Source organism: Schistocerca americana, chromosome 2 (assembly GCF_021461395.2).
Source record: "Schistocerca americana isolate TAMUIC-IGC-003095 chromosome 2, iqSchAmer2.1, whole genome shotgun sequence".
In the NCBI taxonomy this organism is placed as follows: Eukaryota; Metazoa; Arthropoda; class Insecta; order Orthoptera; family Acrididae; genus Schistocerca; species Schistocerca americana.
Window position 1 is genome coordinate 783,729,454 of NC_060120.1, and position 23,462 is coordinate 783,752,915.

General features: G+C 42.0%; 1 non-coding gene across 1 annotated transcript; it reads right to left on the reverse strand.

Annotated features, from left to right (window-relative positions):
• Nucleotides 1-432: 432 nt before the first annotated feature.
• Trnat-ugu lies at nucleotides 433-507 on the reverse strand. Its single transcript has one exon. It is a non-coding gene; the product is annotated as a tRNA-Thr (tRNA).
• Nucleotides 508-23,462: the final 22,955 nt, after the last annotated feature.

The window sequence follows — 23,462 nt, forward strand, 5'->3', positions numbered from 1 at the left end:
TCCCTGCATAAAAAGAAATTAGAGTTAATTTATTCACCACACTACATGTTTCATAAGGCTGTCTCCCATCACCAGTTGCGGTAAGCAGAATAATTGAGCAGTTCGCACATATGCATGGTGACCTTGCGGCGCATGATGCAGAAGCTAGCCATTTGAACGCATTCTGCCGCGAATAAATTATATCACACAGGGTCACACTGCCTTAGTACCCCTGGTGGACAGGTTGTGACCGGGATTCGCTAAGCCATTACCACCTGTGAAAGATCTGGTACACACACAGCACAGGTTCTATGTTGTCGGGAAAACTGGAGGTAGGTCCCGGCAAGTTGAAGCATAGAGTCCGACTGTGTTTAGAATGAAATTAGAATTATATTAATACCTTCAGCTGCTGACGGGCGATGATACATGTCAACGGGGAGAGGTGAAATTGTGTGCCCCGACCGGGACTCGAACCCGGGATCTCCTGCTTACATGGCAGAAGCTCTATCCATCTGAGCCACCGAGGGCACAGAGGATAGCGCGACTGCAGGGACTATCTCGCGCACGCCTCCCGCGAGATCCACATTCTCACCTTGTATGCCCACACACTACATTCGTAGTGTCCCAACCCAACACACTTATTACTGGTGGAAGACATTCTTACCAAGTCCCGTAAGAGTTCGGGGAATATCTGTGCATCCGCACAGAAGGAGGTCATGGCTGGTGTTGCCAGAACTATATACTTATATGGATATGGTGTCTGTTCTTTCGGACATGTCCGAAAGAACAGACACCATATCCATATAAGTATGTGTTTAGAATGGTCATTTGCGTGCGATAGACAAATGTCTATGTTAGACAACCTATTCGATTCGCAGGGAGCTCATTTCAGGTCACGGATAACAGCAGTATATGTCTTAATCTGAAGTTACAACTCACTCTTGCTGGCCAGACAGCATCCATGCCGCCTTGGCGAGTGTAGTCTCCTTCAGATGTAGAAAGTCCCGGGCTATCTGTACCGCCTGACATACGTCTAGACCGCAGAGTGAGATACAAATGGAAGTATGTGAGATGTCTGTCAGTTTCTTCGCCCCGGGCCAATTCCCAGGGCCAGCCTGCGGATATTACCACACAGCGATCTGCATTTTCACTTACTGTACGATGGCGCCGAGTTTCGAAACTGGATCAGCAGAGTGCGTCACATGTCCACTGGACGGTACTCCAGACGCAGAAACACCAGCTGTCCCTTCACATGACCTCCGTGCCTGCTTTACGATTTCCGACGTGACGACGGTGTTCCCGGATGCTTCGAAACAGTTTCCCAGAGCGTGCATGTCGCAACGGCCGTCACACACGCTACTGATTCAGGTCATATTTGTGAGGTGAGACTTGTCCATATCTCGGCATCCGTTGCTTTCCGTAACTGGATTCATCAATGTGGGAAAACATTGTTTTCTCTTTTCGGGTTTACATTCGCTGCCGTATCGTATCTTCGTTAGATTAGTTACGTGTTACGCGACCGAAACAGCACGAGAAGATAACTCCAAATTGTATACCATAAATTATCATATTGTTTGGTTAGGTCACATGCTACTATGACGTCACTGGCACCATCACAAACGGTCGCTTTTCATCTCGCACTTGATTGAGGCTGCTTCAGTATTTCCCCTCCCATAAGAAGAACTGGGCTATGCTTTCTAGTCTGTACTCCTCTTTCACTGATTTCCTCATCTCCTATTAAACCTCCGCAGACGTCATACTTTACCGTGACAAATCCACCAAAGACTATTTCATCTCAGATCAATCTGTCTAGTTATGTGCCCTGCCCGCCTCCATTTCTTTTTCATAAGTCACTAAATATGTTCAATCTCTCCTTTACACATTAATTTAATTTCGTTTTCCCTAACACTGTTCGTTCATTTTTTTCTGTACGGCACCTTCAATTTTTCGAGCAATTTTGTATCTCGGGGCAGTGTATCACTGCCACAATTTAGGACTGACAGTATGTACTGATCACACGCTTTTCATTTTAAATTTGTTTTTGAATACAACGTTCAGTTTCCCAAGAACTCTGTCATTTGTAGCCACGTATTATTTTTTCAGTACTTATCTACTTGTGGTTTCGAGTATCGTAGCAACATGTCAGTTACATGGTTTAATAACGTCATTTTTAATATTCCTGTCGTCCTTTTCGCATAACAAATAACATTTTGGTAAGGAGGGGAGGGAGGGAGGGAGTTTAACTTACTGTGAACGATGAAACGATTTTGAATGAAACTAAAATTTGGACTGGAGAAGGAGAGAGAGATATTAAGTCTGAGCTTTTCAAACCAAACACCCAGCATTCGCATTAGGTGACTTGGATAAACCACGAAAACCTAAAGACTTGCCGCACGGGATTAGCCGAGCGGTCTAAAGCGCTGCAGTCATGGACTGTGCGGCTGATCCCGGCGGAGGTTCGAGTCCTTCCTCGGGCATGGGCGTGTGTGTTTGTCCTTAGGACTGATGACCTTAGCAGTTAAGTCCCATAAGATATCACACACACACCTAAATACTTCATTTGGCGTTTGAGCCCCGCACCTTCGACTGAATTTCCTCTATCAAAGCCACGGCCCACCTCGCTTAGTATTATTTTCCTTTTGCTATATTTTTCAGTCTGTCTTTAGTTTTGTACATCCAAGTATCTCTATTCTTTATTCTAGTTTTTCTATAATTATTTGTGAGTAACTTACATTTAATTCTATTTTTCATATTTCAGCCTCCATAGTTTACTGTCTTCCCAACCCCCTATATATACATATGATTTCTAATTCTGTTTTGTACATCATCTTTTTCGTATCGTTCGTGATTTATTACTCGTTAGGATTGAGCTTAAATGTCTAATAAGTCGTTTACCTTGTTCATTATTATTGTTAATGTCTTCTACATTCATTCGATTTGCATGTATGCTTACAGATAGGTATTTTAAAGAACATTTAATACTACATTTCACAGCCTCTAAATCACGCTACTCATCACCACCTACTGTCAAATGCTCAGATTTCTTTGTGTTTATTTTTAAATCTCACTTGTCATATTCTTGAAACAGCTTTTCCAACATGTAAGTAGCGTCATCACTATCTTCAGCTAGTATCACCAGATCGTCAGCAAATAGGAGGGTATAATTTATCATGTCCCAGTGACATTCCCATCAGTTTACATGAACTTCACCATGTTTCTAATAAATCTTCCAAATAAGTTAAAAAAACGAACGTGCCAGTGGCTAACTTCTTTTTTTTGCACTCGACATAAAAATACATTGACATCCAAAACTGAATGCTGCGTCGGTAAAATCTCGTGATGCGGATTTATCTGTTCTACCTCAATGAACTCAAACTTTTACAAAGCTACAGCCGAGAAATATTCCCTTGACCATCCATATTTAAAATTTTGATGTCTCCATTCTTGTCGTGATGTGATAGATACTGTAAATTTAATTTAGATGCTGCTTCATAAACTGGTATACATTTCAGTGATAGAGTGCACTACGTATGGCAAGCAACAAGATTTTCGACAAATTCTTGAAAGTGCTTGTCAGTCTGTCACCTTTTCCGTATAGGGTTCACAAGGGGATGGGGAAAATTGTTACAACAAGAGAACATGACGTCATGCTCTCGTCTAATGGCAGTTTGTTGAGGACAACGCCTCGAGGAATGGCAGTTTGTAACGGGACATCCTCCTCTAGCATTACTTTTCCTGAACTGTAGTTACTGATACCAGAATAATTTTTTGAATTTTGGACAGGTCAGTATTATCTCAGGTGCGTTTCTGAAAACCCTCATATAATTTTATACACAATATGTTACATTTCATTCTAAAATTTGTGAAAAGGAGTTACTTTAAAAATAATCGATAGGTGCTAGTTCTGAATGTAAAGTTAAAATTATTTTTTAGAAACATTTGACAAAAAAAAGGAAAATTGTAAACCCTTTGGAATAGTGTTATTTCCGCAGAGTATGAGAGTCATTAGCTTGCTCTGATGTGATCGGACGTATTTTTGTGTAATAGGTGGGAACAATATAATTTCGGCTTTGTTACTGTGAAAAATCAAAATACTGTACGATATACTAAAAGGTGTGAAAGTCAGTGGAAAACGGATTTACATAAAAAAAATTGCAACAACAATCTTCCAATTTATTTAGTCCAAACCAACAGTTAGGACCTGATGTTAGATTGTCAGCTTTAAGAATCAGATCCCTAGACAAGAAGAACTGGAGCCATCTCAACATGGCAAAGCCAAGTAAACTTTAAAGTTTATTGTAATATTCGCTCCTCTCAAATCTTTATAAAAGACTTTGCTTATTAGTTACTTGGACTGAGCATTGCCCTATAGATGGAAGAAGGAAGGAGGGGGGAGATTACAAGTTGCAGGCGTTGTCCATCGCGGAGAGATCCGGTGTGTTCGTTTCAAGGGGAACCAGACGATGCATCCACCTACATTCACGTCCCGAAATAATTGTTGCAGTAAATCAGAGAAATTAAAACTCAAAGAAAGACTTACAGACAAACTGCCTTCCCACGCATGAGTCACAAATGCATCGAAATTTCGCTTGCGGAGTACGGATGTAGATGTACATACCGATAAAGTCTTCTTTTTTTTTTTTTTTTTTTTTTTAAAAAAAGGAATCTTGGCTTCTTTTTGTACGAGTGTCTAAAAATCATTTAGTACGCTCATCGAGCTTCGTGAAATATTGCTCGGTTTGCAAATAACCCTTTCTTAACAAATTTGAATCCTACATACAGTTCAATAGTCACTGTCTAAAAACCTCGATATCGCCAGGTGAGTGAAGGACCTTGAAACTCGTGAAATTAACATCTTAGCTCTGCTGCTAACGAAGAGCCTCGAACTTTTCGAAACATTGTAGATCAAGAAATCACTGATGATAAGGCTGTTGCAGCGTCACTAAATAGTGTTGTAAACAGGATTACAAACAAAGGTAGGGAGATGCTTCTGCTTAGCAAGAACAAGAAGAACCATTCAAGACTGCCTGAGTGGTCAGTACACTTTCATCTCCACCACTAACAATGTTGAGTATCATGGAATAAAGTTGAAGAGCATTTTGCAATACGCTGCAGACAGATATGTGGCGAGCAAAGATGTGAGGGATGGAAAAGACCGGCCGTGGTTCAACGGCCATGGCGGAAAGCTGCTACGAAAGCAAAGAGAGCTTCACTCCAAATTTAAACGTAGCCAAAGCCTCACAGACAAACAAAAATCGAAAGAAGCCAAAAGTAGCCTAAAAAGAGCCATGCGTGAGGCATTCAACGAATTCGAAATTGTGTCTAGCGACTTCCAGAAAGTTCTAAGAAGGTTGGACATTATGTTAAATCAGTATCGTAGCCACCTGTCTAGACAAACTGTAACAGTAATGATAGTGATACAGAGGATAACACAGAAAAGGCCGAAATACTAAACGAATTTTTCCAAAACTGTTTCACAGAGGTACAAAAGGGTTCAAATGGCTCTAAGCACTATGGGACTTAACATCTGAGGTCATCAGTCCCCTAGAACTTAGAACTACTTAAACCTAGCTAACCTAAGGACATCACACAAATCCATGCCCGAGGCAGGATTCGAACCTGTGACCGTAACGGCCGTGCAGTTCCAGACTGAAGCACCTAGAACCGCTCGGCCACAACGGCCGGCGTTTTACAGAGGAAGCTCGCCAATAGTGCCTCCTTTAAGTCGTCATACAAAGGGCAAAACGGCTGATATCGAAATAAGGGACCGTGTGATAGAAAAGTAACTGAATGCACTGGACAAAGGAAAGGCCACTGGACCTGACGCAGTCACTCCTCCTCATACCCCCATAAATTATTACACCGAAGTATCCACACGAGTTTACTGATTCCAAATGTGAAGACTGAATTAGCGTCTCTTTTAATAAGTTTCCTTTAATTTACGTCTATGGTCACAATCTTTTTTGTTTAACAGATTACCATCTGATGATGGTCATTAAAGACCGAAACCGGTGCATATACGGGTCACTGTGTTTTTTCACGATCATGTCGCAGCTTGTGAAGCGTCTCATTTGTCTACCAAGTGATTGATAAACAGCATTAACATTATGAATCGCAATACAATTTCCTGGAGCACGACTGATGATACTTCTGCAAGTACCTTTGGCTCTCCATCCAAGTTAACATGTTGCGTTCTTTGTACAAAGAGATCATCATCCAGTGAAAAACTTTATTTAATAACTCACCAGAAATTTATCTTTTAAAACCCTACTCTCTCATAGTTTACGAAAACCACGACAGACTAATTGTACTCTCGTGTTTATTTTTACTTCCATCCAATCTTACACAACTGCCCTAAACAGGAAAACTCGTCAATTGGGTTATGATTGGATTTTTCTGTCTCATTTTCGGTACGTTGTTTCTACATTATCTTTACCTTAGTATTATCCGTTTTCAGGACTACTTCAAATTGAAAATCTTCTGTTCGGTGTTGAAAGTTATCTTTACGAAGTTATCTAAACGAAAGCAATTAAGCATAATTAAATGTTACTTTGACTTTCCTGTGTGCTGAATCAGTTCTTCCGACAACAATTTCTTTTTCAATTTCTTCCCAGTCATCCAACTGTCTATTTATTTCAGTCCTGAAAGATTGGCATTTTTCCTGAATCTCCCTGATCATTTTTGTACTTCCTTCTGTTGCTGATCAATTGAAGTATTTTTTTCTATTACCCCAGGTTTCTTCGCAGTTGCCCTTCGTGTACCTTCATTTGTTCTTCCAAATTCTAAGATTAAAATTAGCTTGAAAAGCCAATTTTTATATGATTTATTACAGTAAAATTTCCACATGGAAAAGGTTAAAAAGCAAAGATATTGATGGGTATATAATATTATACATAGGTTTTATCCAACCAAGTCGGTGAGCACCTCTGCCGATTACGTAAAAATAAAAACCCTGATTGTTAATACCGGTTGGTTGCCTCAAATGGCTCTGAGCACTATGGGACTCAACTGCTGAGGTCATTAGTCCCCTAGAACTTAGAACTAGTTAAACCTAACTAACCTAAGGACATCACAAACATCCATGCCCGAGGCAGGATTCGAACCTGCGACCGTAGCGGTCTTGCGGTTCCAGACTGCAGCGCCTTTAACCGCACGGCCACTTCGGCCAATACCGGTTATCGCAGACTCTTTTTCACTGAACTGCTTCTGAGCAGAACGTTCAACAGCCATTTATATTTACTTAGCAGCTTGTGAAATAGATACTCCTTTAACGTACATTGTTTCTTGTCCAAAAGGCATCTTACTTTGTGGTACATCTAATAGATTCAACCAGCTTGTATTATGAACATAGGTAAATCGTGATAAACACTATAATTTGATGTTGCTAACATTGTTATCTACACTGAAGCGCCAAAGAAAGTGGCATAGGCAAGCGTGTTCAAATACAGAGATATGTGAACAGGCAGAATACAGCGGTGCGGTCGGCAACGCCTATATAAGACAACAAGTGTCTGGCCCAGTTGTTAGATCGGTTACTGCTGTTACAACGGCAGGTTATCAAGATTTAAGTGTGTTTGAACGTGGTGTTATAGTCGGCACACTAGCGATGGGATACAGCATCTCTGAGGTAGCGATAAAGTGGGGATTTTCCCGTACGACCATTTCACGAGTGTACCGTGAGTATCAGGAATCTGGTAAAACATCAAATCTCCGACACCGCTGCGGCCAGAAAAGGATCCTGCAAGAACGGGATTAACGACGACTGAAGAGAATCGTTCAATTTGACGTAAGTGCAACCCTTCCACAAACTGCTACAGATTTCAGTGCTGGGCCATCAACAAGTGTCAGCGTGCAAACTATTCAACGAAACATCATCGATATCGGCTTTCGGAGCCGAAGGCCCAATCGTGTACCCTTGATGACTGCACGACACAAAGCTTTACCGACATTGGGCTGTTGATGACCAGAAACAGGTTGCATGGTAGGACGAGTCTCGTTTCAAATTTTATCGAGCGGATGGACGTATACGGGTATGGAGACAACTTCATGAATCCATGGACCCAACATGTCAGAAGGGAATTGTTCAAGCTGGTGGAGGCTTTGTAATGGTGTGGGGCATGTACAGCTGGAGTGATACGGGACTGCTGACACGTCTAGATACGACTCTGAGAGGTCACACGTACGTAAGCATCCTGTCTGATTACCTGCATCCATTCATGTCCTTTGCGCAATGCCAGCAGGACAATGCGACACTCCAAACGTCCAGAATTGCTACAGAGTGTCTCCAGGGTCACTCTTCTAAGTTTAAACATTTCCGCTGGTCACCAAACTCTCCAAACATGAAATTTTTCGATCATATCTGGAATCGCGTGCAACATCCTGTTCAGAAGAGATCTCCACACCCTTGTACTCTTACGGATTTATGGACAGCCCTGCATGATTCTTGGTGTCAGTTCCCTCCAGCACTACTTCACACGTTAATCGAGACCATGCCACTTCTTGTTGTGGCACTTCTGCGTGCTCGTGGAGGCCCTACACCTTTTAGGCAGGTGTACCAATTTCTTTGGCTCTTCAGTGTATAAATACTGTGATAATGAATACCGCAGCACGCAGTTGAATTGAAGCGGAGTTTACATCTTCTAAAGCGGCAATCGCAGAAGTTGGACGAACAAATGAAGGTACAGGAAGGGCAACTGCGAAGAAACCTGGGGTAACAGAAAAAGTACTTCAATTGATCAGCGACAGAACGAAGTACGAAAATGATCAGGGAGATTCAGGAAAAATACCAGTCTTTAAGGACTGAAATAAATAGTGTAGGAAAGCCAAGTCGAAGTGGCTTTAGGATGACTGGGAAGAAATTGAAAAAGAAGCTGTTGTCGGAAGGACTGATTCAGCATACAGGAAAGTCAAAGTAACCTGCTACGAAATTAAGGGCAGGTACGGTAACACAGAGGAATCCATTACAGTGTGAATTTCACTCTTAAGCTCAGAGGAGAGAGCGGATAGGAGGAAAGGGTACACTGAGGGCTTCTACGAGGGGGAGAAATTGGCAGATAAGGTGGTGGAGGAAGAAGTGAGTCGATATGGAAAACGTAGGGGATCCAATTTAACAGAACCTCGGGCGACGTGCGGTCAGATAAGGTAGGGGTATAGATGGCGTTCATTCGGAATTCCTGAAATCATTATGGGAAGTGGCAAGCAAGCGACTATTTGGAGATATACCACCAAATTTTCGAAAAATATCATCCACACAATAGAACAAAAGCTATCGCACAGTCAGCTTAACAGATCTTGGATCCAAGTTGTTGACAAGAATAATATACACAGAATGGAAAACGAAATTAAAGATGTGCTTGATGATCAGTTTGGTTTTTGGGAAGGTAAGGGTACCAGGGAAGCAATCCTGACATTGCCACCGATAATGGCAGCAAGGCTCAAGAAAATTCAAGACGCCTTCATTGGATTTGTCGACCTGGAATAAGCTTAAAATAATTAAAATAGTGGAAGATTTCAGAAATTCTGAGAAAAATAGAACTAAGCTGTGCGAAAAGACTGATAATATACAATATGTAAAAGAAATAAACTGGAAGAACGGGAGTGGAAGACCAACCACATAGGAATGTAGTCTTTCGCCCAATCTACATATCGAAGGAAAAATGACGGTAATGAACTAATGATTCAAGAATGGGATTAAAATTCGTAATGAAGGAATATCAATGACAAGATTCGCTGGTGACTTAGGTATCCTCCGTGAAAGTCTTTAGTTTCAGGGTATGCAGAATAGAATGAATAATTTAATGAATGCACCATGTGAATTGAGAGTAAGTCGAAGCAAGACTAAGTAGTGAGTAGCAGAAATATGATTAGCGGTAAAATTAATATCGGAATTGAGGTTAATGATGTAGAAGATATGAAGGAATTCTGATACCTAGGTTAGAAAACCCAAGACCGGCCAAGTAAAGAGGCGATGAAAAACACACTAGCACCGACAAAAAGGCTCTACTGGCCGAAAGAAGACTACTGGGGTATCAAACAAAAGTCTTGAGAAAGAAATTTCTGTAAGTATGTTTTGAGCACAGCATTTTATGGTAGTAAGGCGTAGACTATGGGAAAACCGGAAAAGAATAGAATCGAAGCATTTGAGATGTGGTGCCACAGACTTGTGTTGAAAATTGTGTGGGCGGGTGAGGAGGTTTTCCGCATAATCAGTGAAGAAAGATAATGTGTAAAACACTGTCAAAAAAAAAAAAGACAGGGTGATAGGATATAAGAATTCAGGTAAGAGCTTTTGTGGCTCTAAAAGGAGCTGTTGGGGAAGACAGAGTTGGAATAAGTTCAACAAATACTTTAGGGTGATGGGAGTAAGTGCTACTCTAAGTTGTTTAGGTTGGCACAAGAAAGGAATTCGTGGCGCACCGAATCGATGCGATAAGAAGACTGGCTGGAAAAAAAAAAAAAAAAAAAAAAAAAAAAAATCTACAGTGCTTGTATATAAGTTGGCAATGAACACCTCAGTTTCAGCATCTGTGGGCAAACGACTAATTAAGAGAAACGAGATAGACTGCCAAAGAAGAGGTGCTCGATATCGCGGCCAGTACAACATTTGTGGAAAGATAAAAGGCAGGTTAGATTAGTGTTTAATTGCCGTGAATATTTCATCACTGGCACTTACCGGCACACACATGGAGTCGTTAGTTGGTGCTGATATGAATTAAATAACTTATTTCACTTTTTACTACTTTTTGTTTTTATTTATTGTTTTGTCTCTCTCTTTGGCTCATAAAGGCGTTAAAAATTTTGCAGGTTTATAATAAGTGATGCTTCTTGAAGTGCCCATGGTTGAAATTCATCGCCGGCCGAAGTGGCCGTGCGGTTAAAGGCGCTGCAGTCTGGAACCGCAAGACCGCTACGGTCGCAGGTTCGAATCCTGCCTCGGGCATGGATGTTTGTGATGTCCTTAGGTTAGTTAGGTTTAACTAGTTCTAAGTTCTAGGGGACTAATGACCTCAGCAGTTGAGTCCCATAGTGCTCAGAGCCATTTGAACCATTTTTGAAATTCATCCTGCGATAGTCGCCCTAAACAGACGTATTGACTTATCACACCAACGACGCGGAGGCAGCGACGGCTGTAATGCTGGGTACGCTCGCCCTCGGGTGTGGAAAGATACGTGCCACTCTGTGAGTCATAAGTCTCTATCTTCATATGGCAGAATTTCAAGGTATTCTGTAGCTGGGATGCCTGCGTGGGCTTTTACTGCGTCACCAACTGTATCTTTCACCAGTAAACCTGCCATTTCATTGATCACAACCATTTGTTTTTTTTAATGGAGAGCGTAGGCTATCTTACTAAAACTGAATTAGACAAAATTTCCAGCTGGTGCAGCGAATGACAGCTAGTCCTAAATGTGGAAAAATGTAAGTTAATTCCGATGAGTAGGAAGAACAAACCTGTAATGTTCGGATACAGTGTTACTAGTGTCCAGCTTGACACAGTCAAGTCGTTTAAAGATCTGGGCGTAACGTTACAAAGTGATATGTGGTGGAACGAGCATGTGAAAACTGTGGAAGGGAAGGCAAATGGTCTACATCGGTTTATTGGGAGAATTTTAGGAGAGAGTGGTTCACCTGTAAAGGAGACTGCACATAGGACGCTGGTGCGACCTATTCTTGAGTACCACTTGAGTGTTTGGGATCCGTATCAGGTCGGATTGAAAGAAGACATCGAAGCAACTCAGAGGAGGGCTGCTAGATTTGTTACCGGCAGATTCGAACAGACTATAAGTTGTACAGAAATGCTTCGGGAACTCAAATGGGAATCCCTGGAGGTAAGGCGGCGTTCTTTTCGGGAAACACTATTGAGAGAATTTAGAGAACCGGGGTTTTACGTTGACTGCCGAACGATTCTGCTCCCGTCAACATACGCCGCACATAAGGACCACGAAGATAAGATACGAGAAATTAAGTCTCATACAGAGGCGTACAGACAGTCGTTTTCCCTCGTCCTATTTGCGAATGGAATAGGAGGGGAAATGACAAGTAGTGGTACAGGGTACCCTCCGCCACGCATCTTATGTTGTCTTGCGGAGTATCTGCGTAGATGTCTGTGTAGATTGACACCTCCGCAACATTCTTGAAGATTTCGTCCTCCAACATGCACAGTAATGAATGTGAAGCATACTTTTGCGTGTGGAAATTTTTCGGAGCCTAAAATTCTGCACGCTATTGCGGTAGTTGTAAGTGGCAATGGTTGCCAGAGAGCATGGCGGTTGCAAATACTGCTCTCAAGATCGTAATATGTGATCAGACCATTTTTATGATTTAATAATTACGTAAGAGGTTTACAAATTACATAATGATGTAACATGTTTACAATGTGTTTTCGCTACAACGCTCTTGGCGTTCTTAGTTACAATTTATCGCTTCGAATTGTGCAAATATTTAAACTTTCTTACGGTCTTGTGCTGAGAATCTATCATAATTAGCAACCGTGAGGCACACGTGGTAAATTTTTTGGAATTCATCATTAGAGATAGCTAACAAGCAAGAGGTTAACGCTGTTAATAACAGAATTAAATGACTGCGGACGGTTTCTCCTTTTGGAGTGACTGATGTATGTACATCAGTCTTGATGTCGATCCAATATGTAGCTACTGGTGTCTCCCGATCTTGAAATTTAGAGGAAGATTTGTTTCTTAAAGAAAAAAAAATCGATTACACAGATTTTGGCTGTCGAGCAGTGTTCGTGTTTCATCATTGCCTTATGGAGGGTGATCTTTCGACTGGTGTCAGAGGTCTAGCAGATGGTTTCTGTGCGTTGACAAACCAGTCGGGAACAATTTTGAAACGTTTCAGGCTGAGGTTCAAGACCATGTGAAGCGCGCTTAGCAGAGCTGGTCGTGATACGATGGTTGTTGCTCATTTGCGGCAGCCTATCCCAGATACTCCGACAAAATGCAGACTCCAGTAACTTCCCAAGATCTTGAGGATTAATGATTCTACAGATCTGTCCAAACCAGAATTTACCCGTGGAGACAAGATCCAAGAGCTGCGACCGTCAGGCTAAGCATTCAGCGTCACTTATTACGAACCAGCAAAATGTTAATTTATGAGCTAAAGAGAGAGACAAAACAATAAATAAAAACAAAAAGTTGTAAAAAGTGAAATAAGTTATTTAATGCATATCATCACCAACTAACGACTCCATGTGTGTGCCGGTAAGTGTCAGTGATGAAGTATTAACAGCAACTGCACACTAATCTAACCTGCCTTTTACCATTCCTAAAGCCAAATTTTGTGCTGTAATTCGTACAGCGTCTCGGAGTTGTGTTTTCCTAGTATGTCAGTGCCCAAGTACTTACTCCGTATGCTGTCTGATCCAGTCTACATACCAACAATGTTCCTCAGATGAAATGGAAGCAGTGCAGAACATCATTTGCCAAGCTGACATCCAATCGTTGTGTGAATTTGTCAATGCACCAAATTTTTACATCAAGAGGAGTCTGTACAAGATACTGGTATTGTCGTTGAAGGCAGACTACGATATGCCTACGAGCCTCTCAGTACGATTATACAGCGTGTGAATAAAACTTTATTCATGTAGGACCAATGCCTCGGTGCAGTCACAGAGACAGTAAATTGATGTCTCGTTAGTGAGTCTGAGACGACGTTAAGTAGCGGGAAGCGATTTTCGTCCCAGAATATTGCAGGCTGCGCAGCTAAGCTTTTGACGACGTCAGCTCCGTTTTGTAAGATGCGGAGTTCGTGGCAGCAGTGCGTTAAGGATTATGTTATCAGCTAAACTTGAATTGAGAGCTTAAGTAGGCAGCCTCTTGGGGATCACGTGCCTACCACACAATCGAGAAGAGTCTGTTACGTCTGGCTAGGACTCCAAAGTGCAGTTTTACATACACAGTGCGTTAGTGATGCACGAAAAATGAACACCATGAAACTATGGTCACAAATTAGTGGTGCTATTCACACCCATCTCGCGCTTTTCTCATATCCTGAAAGCCAAGAATCAAGGCAGTCTGTTGAATATTACATTTATCAACTTCCAAAAAGCGTTCTATTCATTACCACGCCAATGATTATTAATAAAAGTGCGATCATATGGGTTATCAATCTAAATTTGTCACTGGAGTGAGGATTTCTTGGTAGACAGGACGCAGTATGTTATCTTGGGTGGGGGATCAAACTTCAGGCGTCCACCAGTGATGTGTTGGGATCCTTGCTGCTCGTATTGTAGATTAATGAACTGCTAAACAACATTAAGAGCAATCTCAGAATTCTTTCTATGTTTTGCACGTGGTCAATATGTAACGATTAGCGCTGGGGCTTCATAAGGATTTTTCAGTTCTTAAGAACCATTATAAAAGAAAGTGGTCTTGTTTTCAAGCTCCTCGACAGGCATTAATGAGAGTTTTGTTCCACGTAAATTCAGCTGGCAGTCTGTTAATAGACCCTTAGAATGTTACGTAAATTTATTAATAACGCAGATAAATCTACGTTGAAGTAATCTTCGCCCGGAGGAAGTGAACTAATAGTGCAAAAATTCAACGACTTCCCAGAATATTTATCTCATTACAGGACACACAGAATTTGAGTAATTTGGTTCCTGCCAAAATACATTTTTACGACATTATGAATCCTGTTTTCCTTTATAACGTGTCAGTGAAAGCCGGGAAAAACGGTGGCTGACATCTGGGATTAAAGTAAATCGTAATAGAAAGACAAATTACATTAAATGCAAAGGAATAGCTGCAATCAAGATTCAAAAAATGGAAAATGGAAATGAAGTCCCATGCTTCTTGACAGAGCGTAGGGGAACGATGCTGGGGACCCGCACCGCCTTACTAGGCAAGGTCCTAATGGAGGTGGTTTGCCGTTGCCTTCCTCCGACCGTAATGGGGATGAATGATGATGATGAAGACGACACAAAAACATCCAGTCATCTCGAGGCAGGAAAAATCCCTGACTCCGCCGGGAATCGAACCCGGGACCTCGTGCTCGGGAAGCGAGAACGCTATCGCGAGACCACGAGGGGCGGACAAAGATTCAAAACTGGAATAGAAATAGATCACAGTGTGAAAAAAAATGGCAAAAGCTATGTACTATGCACAGAAACTCAAAATTCCAGGAACACGGCATGGACAATGTGGAGAATTGTTAGGAATGAAACGACAAAATTCCCAGATGACAGTAGCAGCGAGAGTCGCTTTCAAAAACGGTCAGTAGAAAGCAAACGTAATTACTGTTAGACATCAGTTCTTCCAGCTCATTTGTTAGAGAGATCAAAAAATACATGAGGTTACAAAAAAGTATGTGATAATATCTCAGCTAAAGTACTAAAATCTTTTGTTGACTTGTTAGTATTACTCTTGAGTTACCCTTTACAACCGATCGACCAGTTAAGGTGCATTTCCTGAAATACTGAAGCTCTCAGTAGTAATAACAATTCACAAAAGTCGAGATAAGCAAACGACCTCTAATTATTGGTAGATCTACCTCATTCCTGATGTCTCAAGAATGTCTGAGAAAGTAGGTTACGACGTAACACTGAACCATCTTTCTGTTAATAACTATTTACAACTCGGTTTTAATTCCGTAAAGGCTCGTCTACTGAGATCTGAACGGAATTCTAGTACGACTAATCAATGAAGTTACTCTTTTTGACATTTTCTGTGATCATATCAGAACCTTTTCTTGTTTAGATCATAAAATTTTGCTGAGGAAACTAAAATCGTACGGCATTAAAAGTCTCCTCCTTGCACGGATGATAGAAAACAAAGGCCATATTAGCAAACTGTATAAATTCATAGTGAGGATATCTCAACGGTGAGCCATAAGGTTCGCTGCTTGGCCTACTCTTGGTGTTGATCCACATAAAGACTTCAAAAACTAACGTTTTCTGGTGAATCAAGTATACTGATAAAGGGCCCAAACACGTTCACACCAGGAAGAGCTAGAAATACGTGAAATATATACCCAGTTGTAAAAATGGACTACCATCAGTTCTATGATGGAATTACGACAGTGAAAATTTTTGCCGGACCGGGACTCTAACCCGGATATTTCGCTTATCGCGAGCGGTCGCCTTACCATTTGGCTATCAGAACACGACTCACGGCCAGACCAACCATCCATTTGTCGTTAACCATCTGACTACAACCTGTACTCTTACATCCATTACATATATTCTCCTACGGGAGAGACAGTCGCTCGCCGGGTGTCGCAAGATAAATACGATGTGCCGTGCCTGTGTTATTCGAATTACGATGCAAAGTTCCTTCTGACGTGCATATTCCGAATTACGATGCAAAGTTCCTACGGACGTGCACGCATGTCCGAAGCAACTTTGCATTGTATTTCGGAATAACACAGGCTCTGCAATGCCGTAGATTCAGGAGAATAGTGGACAGGTGTAAAACTTGTTCACAACCAACAATTTAACCCTTCAACCAACAAAAACTGAAATTGCAGTTCCAAACTTATAAACATAGCTTATAGGTACTCGAAGCAGATATGAATGGGCATAGACTGGATAAAAAAAAGTCGTATTACTAGGGCCTCCCGTCGGGTAGACCGTTCGACGAGTGCAAGTCTTTCGATTGGACGCCACTTCAGCTATTTGCGCCTCGATGGGGATGAAATGATGATGATAGAACAACACATCACCCAGTACATGAGCGGAGAAAATCTCCGACCCAGCAGAGATCGAACCCGGACCCTTAGGATTGACATTCTGTCGCGCTGATCACTCATCCACCGCGGGGCAGAGATATACACTGGATGAGTCTCGTTGTGTGAAATTCGTGGGCATCCAGATGGATAATTAATTCAGATGGCACCGGTGTGTGTACTGGTGAACAAGAAAGCTCAATTCTGCCTACTTAGCGCTACTTAGAATTTATTGTCAGAATACTTCACAGAAGAAGCCAGCAGTGGGTGCTTCTGACTCAAAGGCTCTCCTTCGTGACAGAATTTACAGAACATGATGTGCGGCCGAATGAGTCAATTACTCAGTCGTGAACATGTGAGTGTTTGAACAGTGAAGGGAGCACTCAGTTCATCTCCCTGTCAGCTTCTCTCTCTTTCGCTAGGTCGTACCGAAAAGTAATGCCTCCGAATTTGTGTGAAAATTTCTTACCTTTATTACCATTCAACATGTTTATTCTCCATGTCTACCTATTTATTTCTCAACATACTCATCCTGGCAACGGACACATTTCACTCGAAGAGGGACCAGTTTGCTGATACCGTCACTGCAGAATGTTCGCCATCACTGACGGAGCCACAACCTCACCTCTGCTTGCAACGCTTCATTACTATCAAAGTGAAGTCCTCGAAGGTGTTCTTTAACTTCTGCACACAGATGAAAATCGGGTGGGGTCAGGTGGGCACTGTATGGAAGACGATCGATGACACTGAAGCCATAGCGCCGGATTGTTTCAGACGTCGCAGCGCACGTGTTTCGTCTGGCATTGTCTTGCTGAAGGACAGGGTGCTCCACGTGTTGACGAACTCCTCGAATTTGAGCGTTCAGTTTTTTGAGGGTGTCACAGTACCTTACAGAGTTTATGGGACTGCCTTTAAGCATGAATTTCAAATGAACATCCCTTGAGCATCCCAGAACACTGTGAGCATGACTTCGCCCGTTGACGGCATGATCTTGAACTTTTTGGGGTCGGTCATCGTTTGTTGCGGCACTACATTGGTGTTCTCTTGTTTTCAGGCTCACTATTGAGAACCCAGCTTTCATCACCCTCAGTTTCAAAACGCCAAGGAAATTATTGACAGATTTCCAGTCTGCACTGTTTGATGTCAGGAGCGAGAATTCGAGGTACGTACCGCTTGCACAGTTTTCTGTGCCATAGTTCTGTAAAGATGGATTGTTCTCGCTCTCGTGATATGCCACACTTACCTGAGGGGTGTCTCTGCGTTATCCGACGATTTTCTCTGATGAGTTCACCAACCGGATTCCGATGATTTTTGTCGGTTACCGTACGTGGTCGGCCAATCCGAGCTTTGTCACATAATTTGAGCTTAGCACCACCGTTTCCTTCATTACGAGCACGAATCCAGTGTCGCGCATTACTGAAAAATGTGTTCAAATGTGGGTGTGAAATCTTATGGGACTTAACTGCTAAGGTCATCAGTCCCTAAGCTTACACATTACTTAACCTAAATTATCCTAAGGACAAACACACATACCCATGCCCGAGGGAGGACTCGAACCTCCGCCGGGATCATCCGAACAGTCCATGACTCCAGCGCGCATTACTGATTTCGATACAATCATCACTGTATACAGCTTTCATTCTTAGATGAATTTCAATTGGAGGTACGTTTTCTGCAGTTAGAAAGTGTTTCTGCTCTCGCACCGACGTAGTTACGTTCCACACCGTCATTCTACAGTTCGGAACGCTCTAGAGATAGAGGGTTGCAACTAGCGTCAGTGAAGTGGGGAAGTTGACCGAGTAATATGTATGACGTAATACCGCAACCGATATTGAGAACAGAATAAAAAATTCGGAAGCATTACGTTTCAGCATGCCCTTGTAAGTTTTCAGTGAGTCACGTCATCATATTGTTTTCCTTTACTCTCTCTTTATCACTTCTTATGCACCTGTCTCTCTCTCTGTCTGTCTCTCTCTCTCTCTCTCTCTCTCTCTCTCTCTCTCTTTCTCTCTCTCTCTCTCTCTTTTTCTGTTCCCATTTCTCCTCTGATCCATTAATAACATGGCAAACTGTATCAATCTATCTGTCTGCTCTTACATCATTTATTTTTTTCTCTTCATGGAAAATATATTAATATTATGTTGCTATTACTGCTTTCCTCTTTCTCTTGTAACCATTTCTCAGTGTTAGATTCGATAGTGAACGTAATACTTCTTAAAGCATGTGGGTCACAAATACGAAGAATATCTGGTGAGATCTAAGAGAAGGCATTACGGGTCTAATCTTAGCATGATAAATGAATTCCGTGCTATCCTGCTCTTGAGAGATGTGATGTGAGGTTCTTCGGCGCACTAACACGTGCATGAGCCTCTCTTGCCAGTACTCAGGTGTTCGTTCCGTAGTCCTGCAATACATCAATAGGAAAAACCAGCTGGCAACGAGCCTTCAGTCGTGCCACGTTCGATATCTGACAAGTTGTCTGTAATGCATAAGACGTCGGCGACAACGCGTGCTCTGACTTGGGAAAGGCATTCACTTCCAATCCAAGAATCTGTGTTTCATTGAAGTGGCCCACTTCGTGAGCCCGAAGCAAGACAGCTACAAAAAGCACGATGCGCTCCAAAACACTGACTACATCCTTAAGGGGCCGTTCTGATAGACACCGATAAAAAATGGATTGTTTATATAATTTACATCCCTGAAGAAATATTTTTATTATGAAAGTAGTTGAGAATTTACAGCGTGTTGAACGGAATAGCGCGCCAACCGAAGTACAAGCAGCTGTAGGCTATCGATGAATTAGTTCAGGGAAAGATATGACCAGTATACGAATTTCTGCCGAATGAAGATTTGCTTAAAAGATGAACTTGTGCCAATAAGCAAAATGGCAACGTGAGCTTCTACGCGTGCATTTGGCAACATCTTCACTGTGGGGCAGAAACTGTTGAAACAGCATGTACAGCTGCAGATATAGACAACGCATCTATTTTGAAGACCATGATCGTCATAGGGACGAACAGCAAAAATTTTGTGGAGTCATTTGAGAGGAAACGCTTAGTCGCCGCGAAGCAAAGAATGTCTCAGCTTGAAAAATGCAGCAATGAATCCGGAACCAGAGCATGTCTGGAAAGAGAAAGGATATCGCTATAGTCCTGGGATCCTAAATTAACCGCGAGTTTCGAAACATTTTTTCTGGTACTCCATACTTTAAACGCATTTTTCTCGAAACAACGTTTTTCTGCGTGCAAAGCTCTCAGCGCCTCGTCATATTAACCGATTAATTTGATTTTTAATGAAAGGTAGTTTAATTTACGGGACCGTTGCGAAAGCTTGTTCTTGTATTCGAATTATAAATATTTTTTTAAACATTTGAACCTAGAAAAACGTGCCGAGATATGTAGATGTTTTTCAAATTGCTGCTCTCATTTTTTCGACGAATTTTTCGAAACGTAATCGTGATAGCATCTCAAATTCATTCAAATTTAAGAATTTTATATTTGCAGAAAGAGGCAAGAGTCTAAAACGCTACACGAAAACCAGGGGGAAAACCAGATTGCCGCCATTTTTAATTTATCAGCTAAAAAGCTTTTTTTCATAGGCGAATTTGTGTAATAAACTGTCAAACCCCCATTTTAATAAAAACAATCCTGGTATGAAAAATTTCAAACTTTGCCCATTTTTTCGTGTCTTTCAGCCAGAACCTCTCCTTAATAGCATGTTGGTCCACCTCTGGAGCGCAGTACAGCAGGGTTACCGTATGGCATGCACTTGACTAGTCCTTGATAGTTTTCCGGTCACGCTACCTCTAAATTACCGGCAGGTTTTTTTATTGGCGCGGAGCTGGCTTCCGATAGCGTCCATGATGTGTTTTTTCGTGTTCAGACCAGGCGAATTTGGTGGTCAAGACAAAAAGCTGAGTTAATTACGATGCTCCCTAAACCTCTCTAGTACGATTTTCGCCTGATGACACGGATAATTAGTCTGGTGGAAGATACCATCGCTCACGGGAAGGACATCAGGCATGAAGGGATGCAGGTGGTCCGTAGTTTTGTTAACCTAGTCCAAAGCTGTTACGGTGCCTTCTATTTCCGCAATAATGTTCGGATGTACGGAAACTGCACTCAGTGAAATTTACACCCACCCAGAAATACGTTAAATCTGCTAACAGTTTCGCTAGAAACTACCTTCTCACTACGTCACAGCCCACCTGCACCCCGCATCCTCGCTGCCCCCCCCCCCCCCCCCCCCCTTCATCACCGCTCTCTGGTGACAATGGGATGCTGCGCGGCCCTGTCCGAGCTACGTCAACGCCGTCATGCAGATGAGCTACGTAAACAACAAATGTATCCCGACAGATATTGTTGCTGTTGTTGTTCTGACGGTCTTCAGTCCTGAGACTGGTTTGATGCAGCTCTCCATGCTACTCTATCCTGTGCAAGCTTCATCTCCCAGCACCTACTGCAGCCTACATCCTTCTGAATATGCTTAGTGTATTCATCTCTTGGTCTCCCTCTACGATTTTTACCCTCCACGCTGCCCTACAATACTAAATTAGTGATCCCTTGATGCCTCAGAACATGTCCTACCAACCGATCCCTTCTTCTAGTCAAGTTGAGCCACAAGCTCCTCCTCTCCCCAATTCTATTCAATACCTCCTCATTAGTTATGTGATCTACCCATCTAATCTTCAGCATTCTTCTGTAGCACCACATTTCGAAAGCTTCTATTCTCTTCTTGTCCAAACTATTTATCGTTCATACAAATACTTTCAGAAACGACTTCCTGACACTTAAATCTATACTCGATGTTAACAAATTTCTCTTCTTAAGAAAGGCTTTCCTTGCCATTGCCAGTCTACATTTTATATCCTCTCTACTTCGACCTTCATCAGTTATTATGCTCCCCAAATAGCAAAACTCCTTTACTACTTTGTCTCATTTCCTAATCTAATTCCCTCAGCATCGCCCGACTTAATTTGACTACATTCCATTATCCTCGTTTTGCTTTTGTTAATGTTCATCTTATACCCTCCTTTCAAGACACTGTTCATTCCGCTCAACTGCTCTTCCAAGTCCTTTGCTGACAGATATTAGTGGGCATAAATATGTGTCCACTCTTCGCCTTTATGGCGGCTTGAAATCCTCTGGGGAAACTTCCAGTGAGGTGACTGAATGTCTGTGGAGGAATGGCAGCCCATTCTTCAAGAACAGAAACCGAAGAAGGGGATATTCAGTGGTCTCGAGCGAACTGACCTTCTAACTCATCCCAGAGATGTTCGCTTGAGTTTAGCTTTGTACTCTAGGCAGGTCAGTCCGTTGCAGGAATTTAATTGTCCACCGACAATTGCCTCACAGATGATGCTTTATGACAGGTGGCATAGTCATATTAAACAATCAATCGTCGTTCCTGACCTGTGTCTCCACTGTACGCAGTACTCAAGCTGTAAAATGGGTTCACATCCTTCCACATTTAGCATTTTCTTGAAACTATGTGAAAATACCACTACCACGAAAAACACCCTCAAGCCGTAACACCTCTTCTGTACTTCACTGTAGGCACTACTCATGATAACACTGCACGTGATAGTATAGTCCATCAGGCATTCACCAAACCCAAATCCCCCCCATCTGATTGCAAGAACTTGTAGTATGATTCCTCACACCAAACCACTCGTTTCCAGTCATCCATGGTACAGAGGCGTCGCTCTTTGTATCACTTTAAGCATCGCTTACCGTTACATACAGAAATATCTGGCTTATAAGGGCTGCTCGATCGTTGTACCCCTATTATTTTTAACTCCCTAGGCACAGTCATTGTGCTCGCTGTAGTGCTCGTAACACTTTGGAATTCACAAGTGATCCCTTGCGCTGATTTAATTTTTATTTTTTACAACCATATGTCGCAATTCTCGGTGGTTCCTGTCCGTCAATACATGATGTCTGCTTGGTCTTGATTTAGCTGTTGTTCCTCCCCTTTTCCTCTTCGCAGTCACATCACCAGTAGACGAATTAGGCAGCTTTATAAGGCTTCAAATATCCCTGATGGATTTGTTATGTGACATCCAACGACCATACGGCATTCGACGTCCTCACCGGCCCATTCTACTGTTGCTTCTCTACTGAGTAGACAATACTCTCCGCCTACTTTCGTACTGGCGGGTCCGCCTCTCATGTTATCTAGTGCTCAGTTCCGTATTACGTAAGGGTGTCTGTATAGTGTGTATTGTAAGCATTTGAACTGGAACCTGTGAAAAGAATACTGACATCTAAATACGACCTGGTGACCGGTTAATGTTTCAGCAATAAATAACCGTTTTTAAAAACACCGCAAACCATAATGAGAGTTCTAATTGATGTGGGTTTAAATGTAGTAGGCACTTTGCGTAATACGTGGCATTGCCTGACAGGCTGATTCAGTTCGAACGACTGCTTCAATTGGGCTATTGTATTGCTACTTACAATGATTTAATAGACCAGCAACGCTTAATTAACGTAGTCTGAAAAAGACCCATAACATCTGGTTGCCATATCGAATTTTCTTTAGACAATGTGAAACGTCCCCTTTGGAAAATTATAAATGAGTGTGCTGGAAAAACTCTTACGTTATTTGTTCTCCAAACAGCTAAGCAAAACTGAACGTACTCAGACATTTCCCTCTTTACTTAGTCTGATCATCATTAACCTGACACACACATTTATTTTCGCAATCTGACTTTCAGTAATCCCTACAAAAGAATGGCCCTGACTAACAACAACCTATACCTTCCATTAATCACTTACCTCACAAAAATCTTCGTTACTCGAACT